The sequence below is a fragment of the Mus musculus genome, chromosome 8, assembly GCF_000001635.26.
Source record: "Mus musculus strain C57BL/6J chromosome 8, GRCm38.p6 C57BL/6J".
NCBI classification, from domain to species: domain Eukaryota; kingdom Metazoa; phylum Chordata; class Mammalia; order Rodentia; family Muridae; genus Mus; species Mus musculus.
The window spans coordinates 56,982,837-56,990,752 of record NC_000074.6 but is presented as its reverse complement, the minus strand read 5'-3'; the positions used below and the strand labels follow the sequence as shown (position 1 = coordinate 56,990,752).

The 7,916-nt window shown below is 37.7% G+C and overlaps 1 annotated feature.

Moving 5' to 3' along the window:
• Nucleotides 5,794-7,713: an enhancer, noted in NCBI's record as "VISTA enhancer mm1689". NCBI's record gives its function as "enhancer in: limb[8/10]" and the evidence as "EXISTENCE:transgenic organism evidence [ECO:0001131][PMID:17130149]".

The following is a 7,916-nucleotide window of genomic DNA, read 5'->3' as shown; positions in this document are numbered from 1 at the left end:
CCGTGATCAAATACCTGAGAGAAACAGAAGAAGAAAGATTTACTTGGGCTCACAGTTTCAGAGGGCTCAGATCACGGTGGCTCGGCTCCACGCATTTGGGCAGAACATCATGCTGGTGAAAGTGTATGGATAATGTGACTCTCAGGTGAGGGTGGAATGGAAGTAGAGAATGAGCAAGAAACCAAGGGCCAATCCTGACCTTCCTACTGACCCACATCCTTCATGTAGGCGCCACCTCCCAACACAAGCCTGACCACCAATTAGGAGCTGAGGATTCAACCCATGAGTTTGTGGGGAAAATTTTATGTTCAAACCTCAATATGGACTATTATTAAATGCCATTCTAAGTGATTTATTTGTAACTTGCTTAGTAGATATTCATTAGTTATTTCCATGGGCTGGACTTTAAGTGAAACGAATAAACATCAATGTTAGCCTTGGCTGCAGGTCCTGGAGCTCACAGGCTTGCTGGGGAAGGGCTGTGAATCACATTAAGGAAGATAAGGAATGGTACAAGTGGGAACTGGTCCTCACTTAAGCATTCCCAGGGCTAAGTAATTGCTAAGTGGCAGTGTGCTTAATGAATAAATAATACAATATATTAGAACACATTTAAAGAAAAAGGAGGAATAAGTAGGGGAAAGGGGGGCAAAGGGAAGGAAGATCAGGAAAGAAAATGAAAAAGAGAAGAGAAAATGTTGCTCATTTATTAGCATATATTCATCATACACATTAATGGATTTCACTGTAATGTTTTTATTTTCATACATGTATTTATTTATTTATTTCTATACTTTTATTTAAAATTGATTTATTTGTTGAGCACATGGATTTGTTAAATACATTTTAATTAAATGCATGTATTTTTATAAATGCATTTGATTTATATAGTATATAGTTTATTTATATAAATATAAATTTATTTGTAAATATATGTATTTATGTACATGTACTGCTTGACTCATATGCAGTTCTCATTGCTTTCACTTGTCCCCTTGATCTCCTTTCCCTGTAGGGATAATCTTTTGTTTACTGTGTGGAAGCATCACCTGCCAATAAAACATTGATGGCCAATAAACAGAGGCGGGATTAAAAGGTGGGACACCTGGCAGAGAGATAGGAACTTTGGGAAATATTCAGGAAGATTCGCGACCCTGACTTGCTCGGAGGAAGTCAGATGTCTAAAATCTGGCAGAAGTAACTCCCATGTGACAGATGTAGAATGGTACAAACGGGATGATTGAGTTACAAGCTATTTGGGGGAACAAGTCTAGCTCAAGGTCTAGGCCTGTATTCATATATAAATAAGCCTCTGTGTCATTGTCTGAGAACTAGGATGGACATAGAAAAACCAAATGGTTATATTTTTCCAGCTCACTTTTATTTTTTTTTTCCAAACGGTCCTCTAAGAGGTTCTTATTTGACACAGGGCTTCCTTTAGCAAGTGACTCTGGAGCTGAGATGCAAAAGTTGGTAGAGGATATTTTAGTGTAAAGAGTGTTCTAAGCAATAGGCAGAACATTTTTAAAAGCCCTGTGGCTGGAAAGGGCCCCTATATGGATGGGGGCGGATAAGGCTGCTGCAAGGTAAAAAGATAGTTAATGAGACTAACCAGGGCCAGGCTATGTCAGCTCTCACTTGCTGTGTAGAGAAAATTGACACTAGTCTCAAAACAATACAGTTTAAAATTATTATACATAATTTAGAGAGGCTCACTTGCAGAAGTTGGTATGTTTGGAGGGGTACATGCTTTAGAAGATAATTCTAGTTTTTTCTGCATGTGAATTTAACTGTCAGTCACAGTGAAAGAGTGACATGGTGGCTATGCAAGATTGGCTCCTCTGTGTCACCTGCATCTGAGCCTGTCCTTGGAACCTCTATCCACAACTCTATCTCTTCCACATAGCTGGAAGCTTCTGACTTGCTCCATACACCCCCAGGAGTGCTCTGTTAAGTTGGAAGCCTGTCTTTTGCTTTACCACTGGGAAGTCTTGATGGTTTCTATGTCCCACTTCTAAATCAGGGAGATGTACATCTGACTTTCTCTGCTTTTTTAAAGTAGGTATTTTCTTCATTTACATTTCTAATCCTATCCCAAAAGTCCCCCATGCCCTCCCCCCCACAACTCCCCTACCCACCCACTCCCACTTCTTGACCCTGGCATTCCCCTGTACTGGAGCGTATAAAGTTTGCAAGACCAATGGGCCTCTCTTTCCACTGATGGCCAACTAGGCCATCTTCTGCTACATATGCAGCTAGAGTCAAGAGCTCGGCGGGAGGGGGTACTGGTTAGTTCATACTGTTGTTCCACCTATAGGGTTGCAGTTCCCTTTAGCTCCTTGGGTACTTTCTCTAGCTCCTATATTGGGGGCCCTGTGATCCATCCAATAGCTGACTGTGAGCATCCACTTCTGTGTTTGCTAGGCCCCCGGCATAGCCTCACAAGAGACAGCTATATCAGGGTCCTTTCAGCAAAATCTTGCTAGTGTATGCAATGGTGTCAGTGTTTGGAGGCTGATTATGGAATGGATCCCCGGGTATTGCAATCTCTAGATGGTCCATCCTTTCGTCACAGCTCCAAACTTTGTCTCTGTAACTCCTTCCATGGGTGTTTTGTTCTCAATTCTAAGAAGGGGCAAAGTGTCTACACTTTGGTCTTCGTTCTTCTTGAGTTTCATGCGTTTTGCAAATTTTATCTCATATCTTGGGTATTCTAAGTTTCTGGGCTAATATCCACGTATCAGTGAGTATATGTCATGTGAGTTCTTTTGAGATTGTGTTACCTCACTCAGGATGATGCCCTCCAGGTCCATCTATTTGCCTAGGAATTTCATAAATTCATTCTTTTTAATAGCTGAGTAGTACTCCATTGTGTAAATATACCACATTTTCTGTATCCATTCCTCTGTTGAGGGGCTTCTGGGTTTTTTCCAGCTTCTGGCTATTATAAATAAGGCTGCTATGAACATAGTGGAGCATGTGTCCTTCTTACCGGTTGGAACATCTTCTGGATATATGCCCAGGAGAGGTGTTGCAGGATCCTCCAGTAGTACTATGTCCAATAAAAAAATAATTTGTAAGCTCCAAAAGAATAGGCAGGTCCAGACCATGATGGGACAAATTTCAAACCTCTTACAATCTCTGTTTCATTATCTGAGAAATAACAACCAAAAACTCCTCCTGTGGAACATGTATTCATACATTTTCTGTTCCTCACAGCATCCCTATAATGTGGACATTGAATCGTTTCTTCTTTAAGGATGGGAAAATCTGATGTATCAGGAAGTGAACTCACTATGTGATGCTATGTTATGTAGTTAATAAGTGGTAGATATTAGTGAGGTGCGAGGTCTGGAGACCTAACTGTATTATACAAGTGTTAGCTATGATGTGGTCATAAGTGTCTGCCTTTTAGTGGGTCATTTTGAGAATAAATAAAATGGCATTTGGTGTGTGCATATATAAAATAATAATTCATGTAGTTTCAGGATTATAATCAACTCCCAATAACTTACTCATTTACATTTAAATTGATAAGTTAGTTTCTCCTATAATTGAGAAAAAAGGCATACAATATAAAAAGCTTTTTGTATGTCCTACACCTTTTGTTCTTATTTTAATATTTTACCCAGTGTCATTAAATAAATAGAAAGTGATACCCAGTATAATTGTGTCCTGTTTTGCTTTTCTACATAGCCCTGCACTATTTCTATGACCAAAAAGCTGTGTAAATCTCAGTTTCCTTTTGAGTGGATTACAAGTGGAGCTGACTTTTCTAATTACCTACTCAATTGACCTGGGACAAAAAAGGTTAAAGTTCCCACCTAATATATGATCATTAAAGCTTTTCATGTAGCGTTGCAGACAGGGCAGTCTGGGAAAGCCCGAGACAACATCATTTTTGGTGCCAGACTGATAAAGCATTTAGCATTTGTCAGTTACAGGAGGAGACAAGTTGATATGTTAATTAGATATAATACCTCTCTCCGGACAAAATGGAAAGAATCAGCTTTTCTGAAAGAAAGGGCAAATGATAAAGGTGACTGCAAACTTAGAGCACTTTAACACTGAGACTTTAAAATCTATATTAGACATGTGTAAATATGGAGCAGTGTTTTGCACCAGGGTCGGCTTTAAGTTTAATGGCTGACAATTTCACCAGGGATGAATTCCAATGCTTTGTGTCAGGTAAGATAAATTTAGAAACTTGAGAAAAACACCATATATATGTAATATATTTATATAATATATATGTATTATGTATATGCAATGTGTGTGTGTGTGTGTGTGTGTGTGTGTGTGTGTGTGTGTGTGTGTGTGCATGCACGTGCGTGCATCTACATAAACTATTCATTTTTAGCTGACACACACCTCTTTGATTTTAGGAGCATTTTTTTTTTTTTTTTTTTAGCTCCCCAACTTCCAAAACATTGAAAAAACAAACAGTAAATCCAATAATTGTCCTCTAAGATTTTGGTCTTAGTTGAAATCAATCATGTGGGCCATTTATCTCCTCTTCCCTGTCCCACCCCCACCCAGTGAGGGGGGACTGGCCTCTTGAATGATGGTCATCCACATGTGTTTCAGTTTGGGAATCCTTAACCGTAATTGATGAAGGATTGCTATTCTTTAAGACCAGATCTACACAGCATGCTTTGGGAACTGGAAACCACCACAATGTATGTGTAAATGAGGTCTTTTAAATATTTTACAAGCCTTAATGGTGTGTGTGCGTGTGTGTGTGTGTGTGCGTGTGCGTGTGCGTGTGCGTGTGTGTGTGTGTGTGTGTGTGTGCGCGCGCACGTGTATTTTACATATTCAGCTTTATAGAGGCTAGATCCACTGTAATATTCAGGGAAATAATTACTATAAACATAACTTATTGTACACTATAATATATAATATCAAGCCCTTAGAAAATAATTCTTGACCATTCATACTTTGCTTTATAAACTAAACTAGATTTGATTCATTTTCTGTTATGTAAGTAAAAAGAATTCTGAACTCTGTGTGTGTGGTGTTGTGACAGAATATCTGATTTCTGTGTATACTGATGGTAAAAATTTAGATTTAGATCAGTCATAAAAAAATAACTATTGTTATTTTTGGTCTCCTCATCTTTCTACTGTCTTCTTAGCCATTCTGCCAAAGGAGAAACTGAGGCATAAAACATTTAAGTGCACATATGAAACTACATTTCTACATGGAAAAACCTAGGCTTTTCTATCTTTGGTTAGTGCTGTTTTCATTATAAAATAATTAAACATTTATTTTAATTAATGTAGTAATTTTAAATCACAGGAAAAACATAGATCATGGCATCATGCTGTAAAGTTTTTATTTACTTTATCAGTTACAAGGACTAGAGAGATGCTCCTATTTTAATCAAAAGAAATATTTAGTTATCTTTTTTTGTATGCAGTACTTCATATATAATTAGTGTTGGTTATACAAAGAAGTCACACTAACTTGGTACACTTTGATAGTATTAAATATCTGATACTAGTAGGAAGAACCCAGAAAGTCAATTGGGATGACTGGGGAAAAGAAAGCCAGTAAAAACAAGTATGAAATTCCAGAGCAAAATCCATTGTTTTGAATGTCAATTCTTAAAAACTAAAAACCGAATAAATAAATATCCAGAAAAAAGAAACATTTAGTTATATATTATATTATATAACTATTTCTTTGCATTTTGGAAGGCAAAATCTCTCCTTATGGCCTAGAAACAAGGCTAGAAACTGAAGGGTGGTGTACTTAGAAATACTGTCGTCGGTTTCATTAAATTTTGATCACCACTGGGTGATCCATAGTATGGAATATTTTTATGAGAAACAGCCACATAACATGTACCTGTTAATGTAGGCTTTGTGTTTATTTGCAATAGCAGAGTATGCAAATGTGCAGAGGAACTGTGTATGTAAAGTATGTTAACTAGCCATGAGTCATGGATTCTCCGATCTACATCTCATTGGACTGGTCTAATCATAAGCCAGTGGAGAGCACAGATTGTGAGGCCTTTTCTGCACATGCTCAGACACACAGGCCCAGTTTTCTTGGCATCATCGTGTCCCAGATAAGTAGTGCTGGGAGCTTGGGGACTGACTGTACTCTCTGGAGAAAATATTGTAATGTGTGATCCTAATGATGGACTTCTAATGACCTCCAGAGACTCACTATTCTTTTCTCAATTAGTTGGTGTATTGCAAATAGACCTAGAACAGTGTATCAAATAATGTTTTTATTTTAAGAACACTTTAATTGTAATTTACAGAGCACATAAAAGAATTCCATGGCTCCACGTTTGTGTTTTGCTTTGTTTTGTTTTCCCACATGAATGATTGACATTCTGCTTCAGGCTTGGCAATGGTGCCTTAGAATTGTGAAGTTACCAGGTCGTCTTGAGCTGTGCTGAAACAGATCTCTAGTGGCACTGTATACATTTACAATACTTCTCTGTGGCCAATTGGAGGAGACACTCAGCTTAGTATGGATGTGTGCATAGCGTTTATAGGATGTCAGACAAAATGATTTTTTATTGAGGAAGGGTCAAGCAAGTTGTGTTTTCTGTTGTGTCACACTATACAATATGAGGGCCATGTCATAAAAGTCCAGGGCTCCCACAAGAAGGCAAGGGGTGAGAAGAGTGATTTAAGACTACATTATCCTCTTTCTAATCCCTTCTCTTTCTTCCTGCGGAAATGCAGTTGCAGAAGCTGGGCGAAGGGGTTGGAGTATGGGCTTCCATATCTGTCGTGGAGAGAGTCATAAAGGCTGTTTTACGAGTCTCTCTCTAGCCCTGTTCTACTTTCCAAATTAAAGGAGAACGATATGAGACTCTCACCAGGCTCTGATCTTACATCTTAATTTTTCAAACTCAGCAGCAATCTTACTGTCCAGTTTAAGGGTCTCAGAGAAAATAACCTTGCAATTGATGATGTAGCCGAAGAAATTCCATAAAATATATCCTGTATTGAAAACAAAACTTTTAAAAGAGAAAATTTTAATCATGAAATTGCTTTTTTTAAATGCCATATTTAAAGTCAACTCAATTTTACAAGTAATCAAATAAGATACTGATAATGGGAGAGATTGGGTGAGAAGAACTCATGTTCTGCATATAACAACTATTTTAATAAAATTTGGCCTAAAATAAATTCAAGAACTACCTGTAAGTCCTGATAAAACTGCAATGTGTTATCTTAAAAAAATATTCCTTTGACTTTAGCTATAACCCAGTATTCAGAGTTTGTGAAGCTGCTTCCTTTTTTCTTTATAAGCACAGGGGCATTTTTGTTTCTTAGTGTATTCCATTTAAATGGAATATGTTGAGTTGAGTAAAGCATTCACACCAAGTGTTTGTTTACATTTGGGTCAAATCACACAGACCTTGTGTGAATTCCACTTCTCTTACAAAGGCTTCATGGAGCTTTGGAACTAAAACCTTCACCCGAGTTATCCATTGATTGTGGCTTCAAAGGACCACCCACTTCTGGACGTGAGAGGCCAATTCTGCCTCCCACACAGGCTTATTTTAGACCTCAGGAAAATCTTTCCAAACTGGATAACATTCATTAGGAGAAAAAGCTATATATAATCCCCGAATTTGGCACAAAGTCACATCAACCCTTAGGCTTATTTAAATAGAACAAATAACAGGATTTTCTATTTATCTCCCTGAAGAATTCTTCAGAGAGGCAGGGAAATGTGTTAGAGCTTTAACTATAATGATTCTGTGGCTAATAAGTTGCCACTGGTCATCCCAGGAGAAAAATAATAGGCTTTGTAATATAAATCTTTACACTGTGTCATAGCATCTGTATCTATCCTTTTGCTGTAGCAAAGCATTACTAATTAAAACCAAAAAGGACATTAACTTTCAAAAAGCAGCTTAAATTTATTGAGACAACTTTGCA